The 24,023-nt window shown below is 35.5% G+C and overlaps 1 pseudogene; it reads right to left on the bottom strand.

Annotated features, from left to right (window-relative positions):
- LOC146148623 (uncharacterized) overlaps positions 1–24,023 on the bottom strand; it is a 51,097-nt pseudogene that overhangs the window by 25,633 nt on the left and 1,441 nt on the right.

Raw genomic sequence — 24,023 nt, 5'->3', positions numbered from 1 at the left:
GGCATCAAAATTCGTTAAGAAATGACAAAGTTACCGTTTTGGCCAAAATCGCATTTTAGCGAAAAAACTCGATTTTCAGTTAAGCGTCAAATCTTTATTTGAGCGAAATCGACGATTTCCTACGGTAGAAGTGCTCAGATGTTGCACGTGAGTCTATAGCCGAAACGGCATAAAAATTCGTTAAGAAATGACAAAGTTACCGTTTTGGCCAAAATCGCATTTTAGCGAAAAAAGTCGATTTTCGGTGCGTCAAATCTTTATTTGAGCGAAATCGACGATTTCCTACGGTAGAAGTGCTCAGATGTTGCACGTGAGTCTATAGTCGAAACGGCATCAAAATTCGTTAAGAAATGACAAAGTTACCGTTTTGGCCAAAATCGCATTTTAGCGAAAAAACTCGATTTTTAGTTAAGCGTCAAATCTTTATTTGAGCGAAATCGACGATTTCCTACGGTAGAAGTGCTCAGATGTTGCACGTGAGTCTATAGCCGAAACGGCATCAAAATTCGTTAAGAAATGACAAAGTTACCGTTTTGGCCAAAATCGCATTTTAGCGAAAAAACTCGATTTTCAGTTAAGCGTCAAATCTTTATTTGAGCGAAATCGACGATTTCCTACGGTAGAAGTGCTCAGATGTTGCACGTGAGTCTATAGCCGAAACGGCATCAAAATTCGTTAAGAAATGACAAAGTTACCGTTTTGGCCAAAATCGCATTTTAGCGAAAAAACTCGATTTTCAGTTAAGCGTCAAATCTTTATTTGAGCGAAATCGACGATTTCCTACGGTAGAAGTGCTCAGATGTTGCACGTGAGTCTATAGCCGAAACGGCATCAAAATTCGTTAAGAAATGACAAAGTTACCGTTTTGGCCCAAATCGCATTTTAGCGAAAAAACTCGATTTTCAGTGCGTCAAATCTTTATTTGAGCGAAATCGACGATTTCCTACGGTAGAAGTGCTCAGATGTTGCACGTGAGTCTATAGCCGAAACGGCATCAAAATTCGTTAAGAAATGACAAAGTTACCGTTTTGGCCAAAATCGCATTTTAGCGAAAAAACTCGATTTTCAGTTAAGCGTCAAATCGTTATTTGAGCGAAATCGACGATTTCCTACGGTAGAAGTGCTCAGATGTTGCACGTGAGTCTATAGCCGAAACGGCATCAAAATTCGTTAAGAAATGACAAAGTTACCGTTTTGGCCAAAATCGCATTTTAGCGAAAAAAGTCGATTTTCAGTTAAGCGTCAAATCTTTATTTGAGCGAAATCGACGATTTCCTACGGTAGAAGTGCTCAGATGTTGCACGTGAGTCTATAGCCGAAACGGCATCAAAATTCGTTAAGAAATGACAAAGTTACCGTTTTGGCCCAAATCGCATTTTAGCGAAAAAAGTCGATTTTCGGTGCGTCAAATCTTTATTTGAGCGAAATCGACGATTTCCTACGGTAGAAGTGCTCAGATGTTGCACGTGAGTCTATAGCCGAAACGGCATCAAAATTCGTTAAGAAATGACAAAGTTACCGTTTTGGCCCAAATCGCATTTTAGCGAAAAAAGTCGATTTTCGGTGCGTCAAATCTTTATTTGAGCGAAATCGACGATTTCCTACGGTAGAAGTGCTCAGATGTTGCACGTGAGTCTATAGCCGAAACGGCATCAAAATTCGTTAAGAAATGACAAAGTTACCGTTTTGGCCAAAATCGCATTTTAGCGAAAAAACTCGATTTTCAGTTAAGCGTCAAATCTTTATTTGAGCGAAATCGACGATTTCCTACGGTAGAAGTGCTCAGATGTTGCACGTGAGTCTATAGCCGAAACGGAATCAAAATTCGTTAAGAAATGACAAAGTTACCGTTTTGGCCAAAATCGCATTTTAGAGAAAAAACTCGATTTTCAGTTAAGCGTCAAATCTTTGTTTGAGCGAAATCGACGATTTCCTACGGTAGAAGTGCTCAGATGTTGCACGTGAGTCTATAGCCGAAACGGCATCAAAATTCGTTAAGAAATGACAAAGTTACCGTTTTGGCCAAAATCGCATTTTAGCGAAAAAACTCGATGTTCAGTTAAGCGTCAAATCTTTATTTGAGCGAAATCGACGATTTCCTACGGTAGAAGTGCTCAGATGTTGCACGTGAGTCTATAGCCGAAACGGCATCAAAATTCGTTAAGAAATGACAAAGTTACCGTTTTGGCCAAAATCGCATTTTAGCGAAAAAACTCGATTTTCAGTTAAGCGTCAAATCTTTATTTGAGCGAAATCGACGATTTCCTACGGTAGAAGTGCTCAGATGTTGCACGTGAGTCTATAGCCGAAACGGCATCAAAATTCGTTAAGAAATGACAAAGTTACCGTTTTGGCCAAAATCGCATTTTAGCGAAAAAACTCGATTTTCAGTTAAGCGTCAAATCTTTATTTTAGCGAAATCGACGATTTCCTACGGTAGAAGTGCTCAGATGTTGCACGTGAGTCTATAGCCGAAACGGCATCAAAATTCGTTAAGAAATGACAAAGTTACCGTTTTGGCCAAAATCGCATTTTAGCGAAAAAACTCGATTTTCAGTTAAGCGTCAAATCTTTATTTGAGCGAAATCGACGATTTCCTACGGTAGAAGTGCTCAGATGTTGCACGTGAGTCTATAGCCGAAACGGCATCAAATTTCGTTAAGAAATGACAAAGTTACCGTTTTGGCCCAAATCGCATTTTAGCGAAAAAACTCGATTTTCGGTGCGTCAAATCTTTATTTGAGCGAAATCGACGATTTCCTACGGTAGAAGTGCTCAGATGTTGCACGTGAGTCTATAGCCGAAACGGCATCAAAATTCGTTAAGAAATGACAAAGTTACCGTTTTGGCCAAAATCGCATTTTAGCGAAAAAACTCGATTTTCAGTTAAGCGTCAAATCTTTATTTGAGCGAAATCGACAATTTCCTACGGTAGAAGTGCTCAGATGTTGCACGTGAGTCGATAGCCGAAACGGCATCAAAATTCGTTAAGAAATGACAAAGTTACCGTTTTGGCCAAAATCGCATTTTAGCGAAAAAACTCGATTTTCAGTTAAGCGTCAAATCTTTATTTGAGCGAAATCGACGATTTCCTACGGTAGAAGTGATCAGATGTTGCACGTGAGTCTATAGCCGAAACGGCATCAAAATTCGTTAAGAAATGACAAAGTTACCGTTTTGGCCAAAATCGCATTTTAGCGAAAAAACTCGATTTTCAGTTAAGCGTCAAATCTTTATTTGACCGAAATCGACGATTTCCTACGGTAGAAGTGCTCAGATGTTGCACGTGAGTCTATAGCCGAAACGGCATCAAAATTCGTTAAGAAATGACAAAGTTACCGTTTTGGCCAAAATCGCATTTTAGCGAAAAAAGTCAATTTTCGGTGCGTCAAATCTTTATTTGAGCGAAATCGACGATTTCCTACGGTAGAAGTGCTCAGATGTTGCACGTGAGTCTATAGCCGAAACGGCATCAAAATTCGTTAAGAAATGACAAAGTTACCGTTTTGGCCAAAATCGCATTTTAGCGAAAAAACTCGATTTTCAGTTAAGCGTCAAATCTTTATTTGAGCGAAATCGTCGATTTCCTACGGTAGAAGTGCTCAGATGTTGCACGTGAGTCTATAGCCGAAACGGCATCAAAATTCGTTAAGAAATGACAAAGTTACCGTTTTGGCCAAAATCGCATTTTAGCGAAAAAACTCGATTTTCAGTTAAGCGTCAAATCTTTTTTTGAGCGAAATCGACGATTTCCTACGGTAGAAGTGCTCACGTGAGTCTATAGCCGAAACGGCACCAAAATTCGTTAAGAAATGACAAAGTTACCGTTTTGGCCAAAATCGCATTTTAGCGAAAAAACTCGATTTTCAGTTAAGCGTCAAATCTTTATTTGAGCGAAATCGACGATTTCCTACGGTAGAAGTGCTCAGATGTTGCACGTGAGTCTATAGCCGAAACGGCATCAAAATTCGTTAAGAAATGACAAAGTTACCGTTTTGACCCAAATCGCATTTTAGCGAAAAAACTCGATTTTCAGTTAAGCGTCAAATCTTTATTTGAGCGAAATCGACGATTTCCTACGGTAGAAGTGCTCAGATGTTGCACGTGAGTCTATAGCCGAAACGGCATCAAAATTCGTTAAGAAATGACAAAGTTACCGTTTTGGCCAAAATCGCATTTTAGCGAAAAAAGTCGATTTTCGGTGCGTCAAATCTTTATTTGAGCGAAATCGACGATTTCCTACGGTAGAAGTGCTCAGATGTTGCACGTGAGTCTATAGCCGAAACGGCATCAAAATTCGTTAAGAAATGACAAAGTTACCGTTTTGGCCAAAATCGCATTTTAGCGAAAAAACTCGATTTTCAGTTAAGCGTCAAATCTTTATTTGAGCGAAATCGACGATTTCCTACGGTAGAAGTGCTCAGATGTTGCACGTGAGTCTATAGCCGAAACGGCATCAAAATTCGTTAAGAAATGACAAAGTTACCGTTTTGGCCAAAATCGCATTTTAGCGAAAAAAGTCGATTTTCAGTTAAGCGTCAAATCTTTATTTGAGCGAAATCGACGATTTCCTACGGTAGAAGTGCTCAGATGTTGCACGTGAGTCTATAGCCGAAACGGCATCAAAATTCGTTAAGAAATGACAAAGTTACCGTTTTGGCCAAAATCGCATTTTAGCGAAAAAACTCGATTTTCAGTTAAGCGTCAAATCTTTATTTGAGCGAAATCGACGATTTCCTACGGTAGAAGTGCTCAGATGTTGCACGTGAGTCTATAGCCGAAACGGCATCAAAATTCGTTAAGAAATGACAAAGTTACCGTTTTGGCCCAAATCGCATTTTAGCGAAAAAAGTCGATTTTCGGTGCGTCAAATCTTTATTTGAGCGAAATCGACGATTTCCTACGGTAGAAGTGCTCAGATGTTGCACGTGAGTCTATAGCCGAAACGGCATCAAAATTCGTTAAGAAATGACAAAGTTACCGTTTTGGCCAAAATCGCATTTTAGCGAAAAAACTCGAATTTCAGTTAAGCGTCAAATCTTTATTTGAGCGAAATCGACGATTTCCTACGGTAGAAGTGCTCAGATGTTGCACGTGAGTCTATAGCCGAAACGGCATCAAAATTCGTTAAGAAATGACAAAGTTACCGTTTTGGCCAAAATCGCATTTTAGCGAAAAAACTCGATTTTCAGTTAAGCGTCAAATCTTTATTTGAGCGAAATCGACGATTTCCTACGGTAGAAGTGCTCAGATGTTGCACGTGAGTCTATAGCCGAAACGGCATCAAAATTCGTTAAGAAATGACAAAGTTACCGTTTTGGCCAAAATCGAATTTTAGCGAAAAAACTCGATTTTCGGTTAAGCGTCAAATCTTTATTTGAGCGAAATCGACGATTTCCTACGGTAGAAGTGCTCAGATGTTGCACGTGAGTCTATAGCCCAAAACGGCATCAAAATTCGTCAAGAAATGACAAAGTTACCGTTTTGGCCAAAATCGCATTTTAGCAAAAAAACTCGATTTTCGGTGCGTCAAATCTTTATTTGAGCGAAATCGACGATTTCCTACGGTAGAAGTGCTCAGATGTTGCACGTGAGTCTATAGCCGAAACGGCATCAAAATTCGTTAAGAAATGACAAAGTTACCGTTTTGGCCAAAATCCCATTTTAGCGAAAAAACTAGATTTTCGGTTAAGCGTCAAATCTTTATTTGAGCGAAATCGACGATTTCCTACGGTAGAAGTGCTCAGATGTTGCACGTGAGTCTATAGCCGAAACGGCATCAAAATTCGTTAAGAAATGACAAAGTTACCGTTTTGGCCAAAATCGAATTTTAGCGAAAAAACTCGATTTTCGGTTAAGCGTCAAATCTTTATTTAAGCGAAATCGACGATTTACTACGATAGAAGTGCTCAGATGTTGCACGTGAGTCTATAGCCGAAACGGCATCAAAATTTCAAAATTCGTTAAGAAATGACAAAGTTACCGTTTTGGCCAAAATCGCATTTTAGCGAAAAAACTCGATTTTCGGTTAAGCGTCAAATATTTATTTGAACGAAATCGACGATTTCCTACGGTAGAAGTGCTCAGATGTTGCACGTGCGTCTATAGCCGAAACGGCATCAAAATTCGTTACGAAATGGCAAAGTTACCGTTTTGGCAAAAATCGCATTGTAGCGAAAAAACTCGATTTTCGGTTAAGCGTCAAATTTTTATTTCAGCGAAATCGACGATTTCCTACAGTAGAAGTGCTCAGATGTTGCACGTGAGTGTATAGCCGAAACGGCATCAAAATTCGTTAAGAAATGACAAAGTTACCGTTTTAGCGAAAAAAATCGATTTTCGGTTAAGCGTCAAATCTTTATTTGAGCGAAATTGACAATTTCCTACGGTAGAAGTGCTCAGATGTTGCACGTGAGTCGATAGCCGAAACGGCATCAAAATTCGTTAAGAAATGACAAAGTTACCGTTTTGGCCAAAATCGAATTTTAGCGAAAAAACTCGATTTTCGGTTAAGCGTCAAATCTTTATTTAAGCGAAATCGACGATTTACTACGATAGAAGTGCTCAGATGTTGCACGTGAGTCTATAGCCGAAACGGCATCAAAATTTCAAAATTCGTTAAGAAATGACAAAGTTACCGTTTTGGCCAAAATCGCATTGTAGCGAAAAAACTCGATTTTCGGTTAAGCGTCAAATTTTTATTTCAGCGAAATCGACGATTTCCTACAGTAGAAGTGCTCAGATGTTGCACGTGAGTGTATAGCCGAAACGGCATCAAAATTCGTTAAGAAATGACAAAGTTACCGTTTTAGCGAAAAAAATCGATTTTCGGTTAAGCGTCAAATCTTTATTTGAGCGAAATTGACAATTTCCTACGGTAGAAGTGCTCAGATGTTGCACGTGAGTCGATAGCCGAAACGGCATCAAAATTCGTTAAGAAATTACAAAGTTACCGTTTTGGCCAAAATCGCATTTTAGCGAAAAATCGATTTTCGGTTGAGCGTCAAATCTTTATTTGAGCGAAATTGACAATTTCCTACGGTAGAAGTGCTCAGATGTTGCACGTGAGTCTATAGCCGAAACGGCCTCAAAATTCGTTAAGAAATAACAAAGTTACCGTTTTGGCCAAAATCGCATTTTAGCGAAACAACTCGATTTTCGGTTAAGCGTCAAATCTTTATTTGAGCGAAATTGACAATTTCCTACGGTAGAAGTGCTCAGATGTTGCACGTGAGTCTATAGCCGAAACGGCATCAAAATTCGTTAAGAAATGACAAAGTTACCGTTTTGGCCAAAATCGCATTTTAGCGAAAAAACTCGATTTTCGGTGAAGCGTCAAATCTTTATTTGAGCGAAATCGACGATTTCCTACGGTAGAACTGCTCAGATTATGCACGTGAGTCTATAGCCGAAACAGCATCAAAATTCGTTAAGAAATGACAAAGTTACCGTTTTGGCCAAAATCGCATTTTAGCGAAAAAACTCGATTTTCGGTTAAGCGTCAAATCTTTATTTGAGCGAAATTGACAATTTCCTACGGTAGAAGTGCTTAGATGTTGCACGTGAGTCTATAGCCGAAACGGCATCAAAATTCATTATGAAATGACAAAGCTACCGTTTTGGCCCAAATCGCATTTTGGCGAAAAAACTCGATTTTCGGTTAAGCGTCAAATCTTTATTTGAACGAAATTGACAATTTCCTACGGTAGAAATGCTCAGATGTTGTACGTGAGTTTATAGCCGAAATGGTATCAAAATTCGTTAAGAAATGACAAAGTTACCGTTTTGGCCAAAATTCCATTTTTGCGAAAAAACTCGATTTTCGGTTAAGCGTCAAATCTTTATTTGAGCGAAATTGACAACATCCTACGGTAGAAGTGCTCAGATGTTGCACGTGAGTCTATAGCCGAAACGGCATCAAATTTCGTTAAGAATTGACAAAGTTACCGTTTTGGCCAAAATCGCATTTTAGCGAAAAAACTCGATTTTCGGTTAAGCGTCAAATCTTTATTTGAGCGAAATCGACGATTTCCTACGGTAGAAGTGATCAGATGTTGCACGTGAGTCTATAGCCGAAACGGCATCAAAATTCCTTAAGAAATGACAAAGTTACCGTTTTGGCCAAAATCGCATTTTAGCGAAAAACTCGATTTTCGGTTAAGCGTCAAATCTTTATTTGAGCGAAATTGACGATTTCCTACGGTAGAAGTGCTCAGTTGTTGCACGTGAGTCTATAGCCGAAACGGCATCAAAATTCGTTAAGAAATGACAAAGTTACCATTTTGGCCAAAATCGCATTTTAGCGAAAAAACTCGATTTTCGGTTAGCGTCAAATCTTTAATTAAGCGAAATTGACAATTTCCTACGGTAGAAGTGCTCAGATGTTGCACGTGAGTCTATAGCCGAAACGGCATCAAAATTTCAAAATTCGTTAAGAAATTACAAAGTTACCGTTTTGGCCAAAATCGCATTTTAGCGAAAAAACTCGATTTTCAGTTAAGCGTCAAATCTTTATTTGAGCGAAATTGACAATTTCCTACGGTAGAAGTGCTCAGATGTTGCACGTGAGTCTATAGCCGAAACGGCATCAAAATTCGTTAAGAAATGACAAAGTTACCGTTTTAGCGAAAAAACTCGATTTTCGGTTAGCGTCAAATTTTTATTTAAGCGAAATCGACGATTTCCTACGGTAGAAGTGCTCAGATTATGCACGTGAGTCTATAGCCGAAACAGCATGAAAATTCGTTAAGAAATGACAAAGTTACCGTTTTGGCCAAAATCGCATTTTAGCGAAAAAACTCGATTTTCGGTTAGCGTCAAATCTTTATTTAAGCGAAATCGACGATTTCCTACGGTAGAACTGCTCAGATGTTGCACGTGAGTCTATAGCCGAAACGGCATCAAAATTTCAAAATTCGTTAAGAAATTACAAAGTTACCGTTTTGGCCAAAATCGCATTTTAGCGAAAAAACTCGATTTTCAGTTGAGCGTCAAATCTTTATTTGAGCGAAGTTGACAATTTCCTACGGTAGAAGTGCTCAGATGTTGCACGTTAGTCTATAGCCGAAACGGCATCAAAATTCGTTAAGAAATAACAAAGTTACCGTTTTGGCCAAAATCGCATTTTAGCGAAAAAACTCGATTTTCGGTTAAGCGTCAAATCTTTATTTGAGCGAAATTGACATTTTCCTACGGTAAAAGTGCTCACATGTAGCACGTGAGTCTATAGCCGAAACGGCATCAAAATTCGTCAAGAAATGACAAAGTTACCGTTTTGGCCAAAATCGCATTTTAGCGAAAAAACTCGATTTTCGGTTAAGCGTCAAATCTTTATTTGAGCGAAATCGACGATTTCCTACGGTAGAAGTGCTCAGTTGTTTGCTGGCGAGGAGACTTGCTGCAGGGTTTTCTACAACGGAACCCCACGTTAAGTTTGCGCACACCTGAAGCTCCCTTAGCAGCACGTGCCAGAGGTTTTAATCGGTCCCGCCGTTCATAATATTTCCCCGCCAACGAATGAAGCCCGAATTGTTAGACGGTATATAAGTTTTGATGGCGCCTTATTAACCCCGCGATCGAAATATAGATTTCGAGTTTGACTCATTTACTTCACAAGCGAGATGAATATTTCAAGATCGACACTGATCGAAATATAAGTTTTGATAGCGCCTTATTAACTCCGCGATCGAAATATAGATTTCGAGTTTGACTCATTTACTTCACCAACCAGATGAAGATTTCAAAATCGACACTGATATGAATATAAGTTTTGATGTCGACTTATTATTTACTCCGCGATCTAAATACAGATTTGAGATTGACTTATTTACTTCACAAACGAGATGAATATTTGAAGATTGATAGAAATGTAAGTTTTGATAACGCCTTATTAACTCCGCGATCTAAATATATATCTCGAGTTTGCTTCATAATCTCCATAATCGAGAAAACAATTTTGAGTTTGACATATTAGCTCCACGATCGGGACCAACCTTCAAACGATCAACATGTTTACTTCATGATCGAGGTGTCTTTAATATCGTCATAGATACAAAGTGACGGTAAATATTAAAGAACAATCTGCGTTTTTTTTCTGTAAAAATACTTACATTTTGATAAAATATGAAATATTTAAGATGTTTGTTTTAGAAGATGGTACGCGATTAAATATAGCCCATCCGTCAACTCATCGCTAAAAAAACAACATTGTATAATGCTGTATGTCACTCCCAATTATTTCTGTATGATAATTGTGATATAGTCGCGAAAATGTAGCTAAATGTTCATTTTGTTTCGGATGTAAATGAGTCAAACTCGTAATCTGTATTTCGATCGCGGAGTTACGAAGTCGATATCAAAACTTATTTTTCGATCAGTGTCGATCTTGAAATGTTAGTCTCGTTTCGGAAGTGAATGATTTAAACTCTGAATCTATATTTCGATCGTGAAAATACTGCGTCGATTTAAATGTTTGTCTCGTTTGTGAAGTAAATATGCGACCCGTTAATAGTGAATCAAATAAACTAAACTTACAATCTGTATCACGATTCAAGAGGTGGATATTGAGATCAAAAAGTGATATGTTAATTGTAAAGCGAACTAATTAAATGTTCATCTCGGTCTCAAAATGTTTGTATCTCATGTGAAAGTTGATCTTAATCAATTTTTGCACTGATGAAACACTTACATTAGCTTATTTGAAACAAATGTCGAGATAACCCAAGTAATACAGCAGAGCTATACACTTTAGGCTACTGTTGTTATAAAACCATATATTTTACTGAGATAAAATTTAGGCTTAATCGGTAAAAACTTTGATATTTTAGCACGTTGTACATCTGTCCTAATTTTTTCTCTTGAGGCGGGATTATGGAATCCGCAAGGTGGCGATATAGTTCACCGCAATAACAAGGTCGTTTGTACAATTTGCAAGGGCGAATTAAACGTCGTCTGGACCGAAACACCACAACACAGGTGACCAAGCATACGACGGATTTATTTTGAAACAAGATTTAACCATTCTTAATGAAAATTGGTAAAACACCAGTACAAATATATAATTAATAGGCATAGACGCAGAGTGAAAAATTTTACCATCGTGCACGATAAACAAAGGCGGAAAAAAATGTGAATCGTTACATTTTTAACACAATTTTTCAAAAGAAAGAACGTGACTCAACCTGCTTTACAATGAATTATTTGCTTTCATTTAAAAGTAGATTAGATAACAATCAGTTATCCGAGTCGTTTTGAAAGTTGGCTCGCACAACTTAATTGTTGCCCGCTAGATCACTATACTACACTACATAAAACTGTTTTTGCCCTAACATTGTATTTCTATGAAAAAGTGCACTCAAGTTTCAGTTTTTGAAGACTTGACATTTTAAGTCTGTTAGTCAAAAATATCTGACTTTTTTAATTAAGAAAAATAATTTGACTTGACATTCTTGAAATATTTTTTTGTAATAACACGTTATTTACCACGTAATGGTTTTCTTGATTTGACTGGGACTACATTTCCATATAACTTGTTAACAGCACTAAAATCGTCTTTCATTAATAACTGTTTTGTTTATTTTATAAAATTAAGCACAATCAAATTTTACTCTTGGCAAGTTTTCGACAGGAGATGACGATTTATGACAATATTAATCGATCAAGTTAGTGAATACGGTCAAAAATATTTGTTTTTTTTTCAAGCAGAAGCATATTCAAAACAACGTTTAAAAAGATGGCCACCCGAAATTGATATCCGTTTCTTACCATTTCAGAATAGAACGTTAAGAAAACAGACAAATACCGGAAAAATAAACAATATCACCCAAAAGCAGCACAAAATAGATACTTTTCACATGGCATAGTTTGTTCTAAATTTTCAATGAGAAAGTTGCACTTCTTAGCAAATGTGTGAGCCAATCAGTGATTAAGAGTCACAAATCTAAGCAGAAAAACATATACCAATGACAGATAAGCTTATTCCACAGAGTAATAGAAATGCGTAACGAGATCAAGCACCTATAGCGCAAAATAGCAATGAAAAAAAAACGTTTTTATGAAGCCCAAATATAATCCGACGATGTAGTAGACCGTGGCCAACCGGAATACCCTTAAGTTGAAATCAAAACATAAAATATTTAGCTTGGAGAGCAATGGGACGATTGGGCACTGGTCTGTTTGTTTTGTAAAATTATAAGGGTTAGGTTAGAGTGTAGTTTGGAATACAGATATCAATTGGGGTAAATAAGTGATAGTTAACCTTTGTTCAACTTAACAAACCGTTAACGAATTCGTACAATTGCAAGTTAACACCTTAAAAACATCATGTACTATTGAAAATATTAATTAACGTCATGTAGCAAAAATGAAAAACAATGTATAAAAATAAACGCATTAACTAAACATTCATGCACTTGTAATGCGAGTGACAAATAATGGCGTTTTTTTAACAAATTAGTTTTTTTAACAAATTAGTTTTTTTTAACAAATTAGTGAGTTTGGAACACAAACTACACGTTGTAGTTGGCTTTAAACAAAATGAAAGCCCATAGAGAAGTATGTAGTATTCTTGGAACGTTTTAATAAATCTTTAATCAAGCAACATTAGTTTGTGAGATAGCGTGTTGTGCTTAACTTAAAAGCAGTTGTCTTTGTGAAGTTGACATTGGAATCCATCAAGTTGCTCTGTATATATATATATATATATATATATATATATATACATAAGTTGTTATTATCTGACAGTAAATATTAAAGTATATGGTGGGCAAACATATCAATATCTGACTAAAACTGAAAAAGAACTAGTGTAAGTGCTATTGGTAGCAAACTCCCTCTTACCTTTACAAGTTACAACAAACTGTTGGACTGTGAGATACCCATTGAATGTATATGTAAATATATAAATAGAATAGGTAGTTAGAAAACACTTTTCGCTTTTTTTAGGCATTATAATTTCAACACTCAAATTCACTGTTTTATGAAATATGAAAATTAGTAATTTTAATTTTAAATAACTGTTTGTATTGATTGATCAATTCTTTTACAATGATGTATCCTCAATATTCATCTCATCTGGTTTATCATTTGGTATCAGTTTTTCAAAGAAAAGCCACCTTACATTCAGATAGACTATTTCTCAATTCTAAAAAAAAAATTAAAGAAAAACAAAACTGTTCCACAGGTCATTTCTTGGATTTAAGCAAAAAAACAATTTGTAATTAATTTTTCCTAGTTGAAAAAGGGAACTAGGATTCCTGTTATCTACCACATGTCTGGAAGCTGATTTTTGTTGTTGGAACATATGCCTTCAAACCCCAATTTTAATACAGGCAAAAAAATTCTCCGAACAAATGCCTAATCATGTTGTTTTTTAGTAAACTCTCTAATAGGATTTGTTTATTAAAAATACGTTTAAGTTAAAACAAAAGTGTAGCTAAAAGAGTGATTAATATTTTTCAATTAATGACACAAATGTGAACAGGTTGTTAGAACTCCAAAATATGAATATTATCTAGCAATTCAGAATGTTGTACCAGTACAGATACACTATTTTTAGCGAAATGCTCTTGAAGTTTCAGGGGCCATATAGTTTAGCAGAAGTGCTGGTTGAAATACTTAAAGTTGTCTATCAGTAAGACAAAAGTATATAGTACACCATACATCTTTACTGATAATGTGTAAAAGTCCAGGGAAAATAATTTAGTAGTCGCAAAATATGTTAGTATTGAAATTTACACATAATTTGTATATTAGAACCCAGTGGTATAAAGTAACATTAAACATAATTGTGATTCTGTCTTGCAGTAAAAGATGTTTCCATTTTTTTTAAATAACTAGTGTCTTGTTTTTCTGAGGCATTTTCATAGCTGTTTACTATTTAGATATAACTAAAATATCAACAAAGCATTTAAGAGTTTTCTAAAACCGAACAAATAACTGATTTGTATTGGACGGTTTATCAAAAAGTAATCGCCCTACATATAACAAGTACCAAAAAAAGGTATTAAATCCTACGGAATCCAATCAAATACTATTAATTCTTATAATATTTTGTTTAATTTAAGTTTATTAAAAATATTAACGAAATTGCAGATGTACATTGTTGCACCCATTATGATTAGCTGAACAGTGGGTTAAGCATAGGGATGTTCAATATTCAATAGATGATCTTAAGATTCAAATCCAAATTGATATTGTATCTAATTTTGCTGTTTTGAATTGTTGGAACCAATATAGTTTGAGTTTTACAGCAAAGAATTGCTCCTAATTGTACATACGCAAGTTGCAAGTTTGAATATTAATAACAAATAGTAATGTTCTTTTTAGCATCATGTTCAGCTGCTACACCAGACCAGTTGTAGCAAAACTTAAATACAACAGTCCAGTTAATGTAATTTGTGAACACTAAAAAATTAGACGTTTAGTGCAAAAAGTTTATAGTTTCATTAAATAAAAATTTACCTTTGTAGCATTTATAAGTCACACAGCTCACCATGCGATAGTATGCATAGCATTTTGGGCATAAACAATTTAATACAGTATAGATTTTTGGGGATGCATAGCACGGTGGCCCTTTGATGCAGCAATGAGCAAAACTAAAAAAAAAAACTCATAAGCACACCCTTTTTTAAAACACATTACAGTGAATGTAATTTGTGAATGTAATCAAGAGTTGTTTAAGGACACAGTCCCGGAGGTAGCGATAGTCAGGTTCTTGAATATATGTAAATTCAAAAAATTCAGCATAGCTCCGCTTTTAATAAATACAGTTCACAGTGCATCACAAACCTGTCTTGCAAGTATTGCAATATGATTGTTGTGTATGGTTGGGTGTATTTCCAGTAGCTGTGTTAAACTGTATTATAGCACCAGAGTCTATCATGGAAAGTATGACGACAAGTGCACCCACAATTATTTTTCAACAGACTAGACCTGCAGCCCGAAAATTAATATGATACCAGTTTTCCAACCAATTATATTGGCGGGTGCACCTTTGACCTTAGTTGCACCAGGTCACCACAAATTTTCCGGCTGTGCAATTGCAAGATCTCGTCAAAATCTGCCATATTTCCCACGCGGGACAAGGGCAACGGCGGGTAAGCTAGTCAGTTGCTGACTTTGGTACGGGGGAAAACGAAATATGCCAGAACAGTTTTGATCTGAAATTTGGTCTATCTACGCACAGCGAACATGTTATAATCACAAATCTGTTGGCTCGCTACATGTTTAGCAACTAAACAAGCCATAAAACTTTTTTAAACGGCTGTGTTTCTTAATAAGTGATAGGTTCAGACTAGTAAAAACAGTTGAATACTAATAAAAATGTATGAGTGACCGATTGTGGGTGGTAGTCGTGTTACTTCCCGCAAATTCCTCTGCCATAGGACTTCACTGGAGGCCGAATACCTTTAAGTACCTTTGTCGGTTTGAAAATACATTTTTTGTATTGTAAATAAGGACTTTGAATATTTTGACAGAATAGTTGTACTGTAGAGATTGTCTTGAAGACTAGAATTAGAATGTATACACGCGTTATATCGAAGTTCTCTCGTTGATTGCTTGAGCCATTGATTACAGGCGCTTGAGCCCGAGCGGGCCGATCAGTCGCTGATACCGGCCATGCTAACAAACAAATTAAAAACTGGTAAACAACTTCGGAGTAAACAACTTTCTGGTAAACAACTATTTACAACTCTCAAACAATGAAATACATTTAGAAGATGTGTAATACAATTAAAAGATTAACATAAATTTCCTTTGGTGGGATATACTGAACTGTTTTTGGATGTATAGAAAAGTCCAAAATGTTATTTAAAAATATTATTTTTTACATTTTAGGAGATGGCCGAGATGTCGTATTTCTGCCAAAACCTGTTAGTAAGCTACAGTGGAGTAAGCAAGTTTGAATTATTAAATTACAACTATAATGCACGTTTAACTTGACAAAAAAAATTGCGGAATATGCCATCTAGCGCACATTAACCTAGAATACTAAGAGTTGAAGCAACAGCTATCATTGAAGTGTTTTCACCAAAACAATTTCTGCTCATGTCGATCTTGTTTTATAAAATAACTGTGCATTAGTTTCTTAATACTAAAACAAATTGACAGCGAAACAGGGTTTAGTAACATTCTAGGACCTTTTTTCGGTTTACAAGATAGTAACATTCTAGGACCTTTTTTCGGTTTACATGGTTGGCACGAGCAGTTGGTGCGAAAAGATAATAGATCCTTTAGCACGAGAACAATGGTTTGACGCAGAGACTTCTAAAAGCTTCACGAAAGACAATGAATGCGAGGATGTGGTTCGAACAAAGCCATTTTTTTTGACACTACATTCACGTATGAAGGTTTTAGAATAAAGCGCCGTGTAGAAGTTTAAAAAATTATCGCGATATGTTATGAATATTAATATCGGTTATCGTCGATTTAAACCGTTATGCCCCATACTAGTGGCATCGAGTGTGGTATCACTGGAAAGGTGCGATCAAGGTCTACAACAATTTGTTAATTAAACGGTGCGGAATTGAAAATTTAATCTTTTTTGGGGGGGTTTTGCTGGGAGCAAAAATCGCGATATTGTTCATATTCAGTGATAAATATGGAAATTTTTAATCTTTGAATTTTTTGAAAATTTTTCCTTCTTTGGCCAGGTAGGGTAGTCTAAAGCGCCGTGGCGAAATTTTGTTCGATTCCATCTCGAATTGAGGATGCTAGAGGCGTTTAAAAATTATCGCGATATGTTATGAATATTAATATCGGTTATCGTCGATTTAAACCCTTATGCCCCATACTAGTGGCATCAAGTGTGGTATCACTGGAAAGTGATCAAGGTCTACAACAATTTGTTAATTAAACGGTGCTGAAATTTTTTCATCTTGTCATTTATGACGAATATTAATATTGAATATTAATATTTTTTATAATTTTTATATTTTTTTTTTTTATATTAAGAAAGTCTAGTCCATTATTAATATTGTGGTATAATTTTTTTTTCAAAATTTTGGTCGTAAATGCGTTTATTTTTACTTTATTTTTTTTGTGCTAGCGCTTTGGTGCTGTGTAGCTTCTGGTGGCCCTTCGGGCTGGTCCAATTCTTTCCTTTAGTTCAGATACATGAACAGTCAATTTTGCTGTCTCAGTATTTTCTCTCTGCACCAGGCAGTACTGGGTGATACTGGTTCAGTCACAAAAGCACCCGAGTTTGCTGTCTGAGTAAAAGCCGTAAAAGCCATTTTATATTGATTGAACACGCTATTTATAGACGAAAATAAGTTAACAAAATTTCTGCGAATAAAGAAAGATTTACGTCATTAATTCTTATAATACTGAACAAAATATCACGTGACAAAAAGGGCGTAACTCAAGCCTTCTTCACACTTATTTCTGACGCGAAACATACAATTTTTACGTCAAAACGCGATTGCGAAACAGCTTCTGACTTCAGTTAAATGACAACAGTTTGAAATCACACGACCGGGGAAACTGATTTATGTTCAGACCGCGGCGTTTTGAAAACATATGCTAAAACGGATGTAAATGCCTTGACGCATAAAAATTGGTGTCAAAAATTGAATTTTTGCAAATTCGCTGCAAGGATATCGCAAACATTGAGAATGTGGTTGCAAGAAATCTAGGTAACGGAATTTTACCGAAAACTTTCCAGTTTATCGTTTGCACATTGGCTGCAAGAAGTAACGCAAACATTGAAAGGCATTGCAAAGAATTTAGGCCATAGATTTTTACTGAAAATTTTCCGTTACGACACATCGATTAAAACAAAAATTCTCTGTGTAAACAACAATATGACGAAGTGCTGCTATACTGTTAAAATTGTTATGTTGTTTTCGAAAACCACTTCTCTGGTTTATATACCAACCTGTAAAATGTGTAAATAGACAACCTTGTTCATTAAATTGTTATTAGGTTTATTACCACTTTTTTTTCAAAATGAGCAGTGTTGGTTGAGGGTAGTTCTGGTTCTGCTTTATTTTTGGACTCAGCTACAATACGACAGCTAGAAGCTATCTCAAACGAAGTTGAGGATGAATTTTCTGGAGTCGTAGAGATAAAATTTGAAAGTGAAAGTGTGGAGGAGGTCTACGAAGAATTGTTAGTGGAGGAGATAAAGATGTGGTGGAGCCAAGTTGGGGGAGAAGCTTTAAATATGCCAAATAAAGCTTGGGAATATTTTTTTAATATTTTCAGATCAAAACCAGACGGCAATTTTCTTCTTTTAAAATTCAGCGTAGATGGAAAGTTTGTCATTCCTAACCTCCTCCAACATTTATCGAGAGCTGACAGTTTGGATTTAACAAGAAATCTGTTTGATAAATACATAGCAAAGTTTGAGAAGTTAAATCTGGAAACAAATCAAAAAATAAATTCTATTACTGTTGATGACCGGCATATTTTGGAATATATTGGTGGATATATTTTGCACAAATCATCTAAGGCATGCAAAAAAGAGTCCCATTTACAGATTATTTTAGATGTCAAAGACCCAGAAGCTAATTTTTCAGAAGGCTCCCTTATTTCAGCACTAAACAATGACACATATGGAAGGCTAATGGCACCAAAAGCACGAATGACAGATCTTTTTAGCCTATTTCAATTATAACCACAATGATGTTTTGCAGAAAATTTATAAAAATATTAATTGTAATGTTGTTAATAGAATACTTTGTGACTTTGAAAATGAGGACAACAAAATTCTAATAGAAGTTGCCAACAAAATTTAAAAATGAGATGTTATTAAAAAGCCAAAAAAATTAATTGAGATCTTCAATTAAAAAAAGATCAAAATGTTACGAAAATCTCTTTTTTGTAAACATTTGCAGTACCATTTATTTTCTGTTTACACTATTGTTTTTTTGTAGTTTGTAGTAGTACTTCGTCATATCGTTGTTTTGCCACAGAGAATTTTTGTTTTTATCGCTGTGTCGTAACGGAAAGTTTTCGGTAAAATTCCGTTGCCTAGATTTATTGCAACCGCATTTCAATGTTTGCGATATCCTTGCAGCGAATGTGCAAGATTCAATTTTTTGACACCAATTTTTATGCGTCAAGGCATTTTCTATAACGTACATCCGTTTTAGCATATGTTTTCAAAACGCCGATCCACGCCGCGGTGTAAACATAGATTAGTTTCCCCGGTCGTGTGATATTCAACTGTTGTCATTTGACTGAAGTCAGAGGACGTTTCGCAATCGCATTTTGACGTAAAAATTGTATATTCGCGTCAGGCAAAAGTGTAAAAAAAGGGGTTTGAGGGATCCGCCCTTGTCACGTGACCTTTTGTTAGATATTGTAAGAATTAATGACGTAAATCCTTTTTTTGTTCACAGAAATTTTGTTAACTGATTCTCGTCTATAAATAGCGTGTTCAATCAATATAAAATGGCTTTTACTCAGACAGCAAACTCGAGTGCTTTTGTTACTGAACCAGAAGGGAATATTCAATTCGTTATTATGAAAATCAGTATCGAATAAAGTGTTGTCTGTTACTCAAGGAACCAATTGGAGTGCTCGTATGTTAGAAGCAGTCGACAATGAACAATTCAATTTAAATCAGTATCTACATTGTAGTCGTAAGATTGATACATCGAGGCACAAAAGGCAATTAAATGAGTACTCATTATCAATTACATCTACAAGTTCTGTTGTGCTTGTATAGTTTTTATGTGATTTTGCCTGTTGCAAACATATTTTTATATCTGGTAAAGATAACATTAAAAAACTATATTAGTAACATTAATTTGCACTATCTCTTATCTATAAACACACTGCTTTACACATATTCACGTTTCGCAAGCCAAAATTTTCTTGTATTGCATACTTATATTTCTTGGTTGTTAAACAAATACAAACTGATTTAAACATTGCTATGTACATTTACAATATACCTTTAAAATATAGAAGTTGTACAATTTTTCAGAAAGTTGAATTTAATGTTTATATAATATGAACATTTAGATTAGGTATTTCCAACTGCACCCAAGAGGTGTAACCATTTGCAGTCATTAGGTTTTTCAAAGCAGGACCTTTCGCCAATAGCCATATTATACCTACATACCTAGATCTTACGTGCTTAAACTGATGACTGAAATTTTGATACAATAAGCTTTCTTCTTTTAGGTAGTTTTGCATTAGAGGTAGCACCATCTTTCCAATTGATACAATGATGCACATTTGAACCCTTAACAGACTTAATCTGTTTTTGACAAGAAATTATATTTTCAAACTGGCTGTATTGATTAATATCAGGCATTTCATTGCGGTGGTTTATTCTTTTTGTTATTATGTATGAATTTTTAGGGCTTAACAGAATAAGGAATTTCACTAATTCAACCATACTTTTTGTTGTCATGACAAGCCCTTCATATGTTTGCTGGCTCAAAAACATTTTCTTTCTTTCTAACGGCGTCAAGTTGCTACTGCTCTCCTTCCACTTATCATTACTAAGCCAAGATAGCCTATCATCATCTACTGAACGATAAGGTTGCAAATCTTTGTTATACCCTCCACCTTAACGAGTATTCATTAGGTCGAACCATTTATTAATTAGCCTTGCAAACCAAGCACTCCGCTTCATTTCTTCGCCACCTCTGCTTTCCATTAAACTTGCGACACTACCAGACAAAAGCTGGGCAGCATAGCAAACCCGCATTTTTGCATAGCTCTGACTGGAAAAGTGGCCCGTGTTTAACTTACAACATCTTAGCTCATCAGAATTAAATAAACTTGGAACACGACAAAAAAGGTCCCACAAGATAAAATGTTGATCATATTTTAACATTTTGGTACCTGATGGCTTACTTGATCTTACGTTGTTACAAGCTGTTTTTAATAAATGCGGAGGGTCAGATATTAAAAAGATTGGAACATCTGGGTTGTACACATTACAACACTTGTAAGGAATTTTAAATTATTAAGCAGTGAAAACATTTTTCTGTTGCTAGAAGCACCATCTGCTACAAGAGCCAAAACAGAAAAATGGCACGCTTTTAATTCTCTTACAACTTCCCAAAACATACTTGCAAGGTGGCATGCATTGATGTTATGGGTTGGATAAAATGCCAACGGCCTTGAAAAATCGCTCATTATGGAGCGCATGTAAAACTGCAATGCATGAGATGCTGCAACATCTGTATTTTGAGAACATGTTCCAAGGTCAACAAAACCAACCATTTGATCTGTTGTTGCATCATACACGATGTTTTCTTTAACTGGGAAAAATATAAAATTTTTAACAAATGTTTTGTTTAATTAGAACAGTTACAAAATGCTTACTCTTCATTTCATCTACAGAAATAACAACATATCGCTGGTGCGGTAAAAGGTTTTGACTTCTGACATCTGACATCCAATTCATCCATAACGTGCTTTTGAATGCCAGGCTTTGTCCGAAAGACACATCTTAAAAAACATAACTACCTTTAAATAGACTGAAAATCCTACCACATTTTCGTCCGGAGGTTTATATTGCTAACATTAATTGGGTTAGCATGCGAGTTAATGTTTGGGTGCGTCAAGTATTATTTATTATATTAATCATCATGTTTGTTTCTTCCTTGTAATTTTATTTTTAACATTATTATTCTTTGATTAGCTATCCATTTTAAACATTTCTATTTCGATTTATGAAAATCGCTTCATTGGCCGACGTAAAAAGTTTACAGTGAAATCCTATTCATTTCCTGTCATCGAAATACGTTTCAAAGTATCGAAACTGCATGGGCGTCCGCTAAGAAAATACGTTTTGGAATGGTTTTTAACAAAAGGTTTTAAAAAGGCCGTTTTTCAACGATTATTAAACCTTTTTTTGACGAGTTATAAAAACATATTTATTTAGGTTTAGCATGCACGTTTTTCAACGGTTTTTAAAAAAGCGTTTTTTACAAACCGATTATTATACAACTTGTAGAGGTCTTCTTAAGACCACACAATATTCATAATTTTCTTGTATTTCAAAAAACGTCTCAAGACGTTTCTAAGTCGTCAAATTTAAGTCGAAGACGAGTTTTCCAGATGTACACCAAAATAAAACGTTTTCTAGCCAAGACGTGTTCAATGGGACCTTACATAAAATATTTTTTACTAAATCAACCATGTGGTTTTGGTTTGGAACAAATTAAAGTTTCCTGTTAGGCTTATATTGACTAAAGATTTTTCTAAAACAAGTTTATTGTATATATAATACAATAAAATATATAAATAACATTCATCATGCAGCTCAGTTGACTACCTGGCTTTGCATATCACTGTTTAAATAACACTGAGAAAGACTATCGTAAAAATAGCAAATATTATAAAATATTCTGCTGATTGAAAATATATATAGTTTATACAAACTTTTGATAATATCCTCCTCTGTGAAGTGCATTTCGCAAATTTTGACCTTGTCTTTTTTGTAAAGTAGTTTTATATTTTTATCAGCACGCTAACTTAAAATATTTTTTTCTAAATTTTCTGCCCATTCCAACTTCGTTCCACGACTGAATTTTTTATTTGGTACCGGTACACCAAACAAGGTATGTGTTGGTTGCTTATTCTGACAAAAAGGGATGCAGCAAATACTTGGCATTGTTCTGCAAAAAAATATTAGGCTTAAATTTATTGTTAGTAAACCAAAATAGCTGTACCTGTACCACTGCAAAACACAAAGAAAACATTTGGCGCTGGTCTAAAATCCTACCACATTGTTCAAACAAGAATAAATCACAGTACAATATTTGGGTTAGGGTCAAGTATTAAAATCTTTACATTTAATAATAACACTTGGCCATACAAATACAAACCCGCACCCTAATAATCTGCGTGTTGGTAGGATTCTAGTATTATTTCTAGAACAGTGCCAAACATTTAAATAGAATCTAAAGCAGTGGTTCTCAAAGTTTTTTCGTATTCCTCCTTTTAAAGACTCATTCACTGTTAATTCGTCCCCAAAAAATCCCAAAAAGGAATATTGCCAAAATTTCACAGTATATGGATATGATGTGCAAGATGCGTTTTTATGATTTATCTCAGAGATAACAGTGAACATTACAAAATTAGGGTACGATTATAAAGCAATAGAAAAATGCAAATAGCAATTTTACCGAACAAATTTACATAACGTATTTATATTTACAAAGTGTTTTCATTGTTAATGTGAACCATGAGCTTCATGTTAAAAAAACATGTCAGTTTTGCCCAAAGATTTTCGCGTTTGTAAATCTAAAGTGTTCCCCTTTTTTGGTGAAAATATCTGTAATCAGGGACGCCGGAGCGATTTCAGGGCAAAGGGGGCGACTTTTTTGGTAAGGGCAACATTAACCGCTGGCGAGCGTAGGGAGCCGAAATGTTGGGGGTCCGGGGTTGATCCCCCGGAAAAAATTTTGCGGCCACGCCCTCTAGATTGGCTTAAAATGGTACCAAAATGTTTTCACAAATGTCAACCATGTCATTTACGAATTTTTTTGCAGCCCTACTCCTGTCGGCCCTGTGGACTAGTTAAAGTTACTTGAATTTTCTAATTTTTCTATTTTTAAGTTAAACAAGAGAGCAAGCGAATCCATTGCAATTTACCCTAAATTCTACTGGTATAGCGGTTTCTTATGCATACAAACAACGTTTATTAAGAATTGTACACTTTTTCACCAGCACTCCCTGGTCCATTTTTTTTTATTCTGAGTTTATAAGAGTATAAATACTCGGCTTGAGCCAAGTTTCTTAAAATGCGTGTACAGCACTGCTATATGATTTCTGTCGCATAATATTTAACGTTGTGAAAGCAATATATCATTTTTTATGAAAAGGGCACATTTTGCAGAATTTAAAATCTTATGTTTTACCCTCTCTTTATTACTTTTACGTATAACCATGCTAAAACAAACAAACAGTATAAAACAGACACCTGGTGCTAGTGAACTTTACTAACTGTGACGAAACAATCGATATTTTAAATCACACAGAGTCTATTATGACGTAGGTTAACACAGTTAAAGCAGCATATTGACTTCACATTAGGCTACTTTAAGTCA

This window comes from Ascidiella aspersa, chromosome 4 (assembly GCF_963924565.1).
Source record: "Ascidiella aspersa chromosome 4, kaAscAspe10.2, whole genome shotgun sequence".
Lineage (NCBI taxonomy): Eukaryota > Metazoa > Chordata > Ascidiacea > Phlebobranchia > Ascidiidae > Ascidiella > Ascidiella aspersa.
This window is presented reverse-complemented; position numbering and strand designations above follow the sequence as displayed.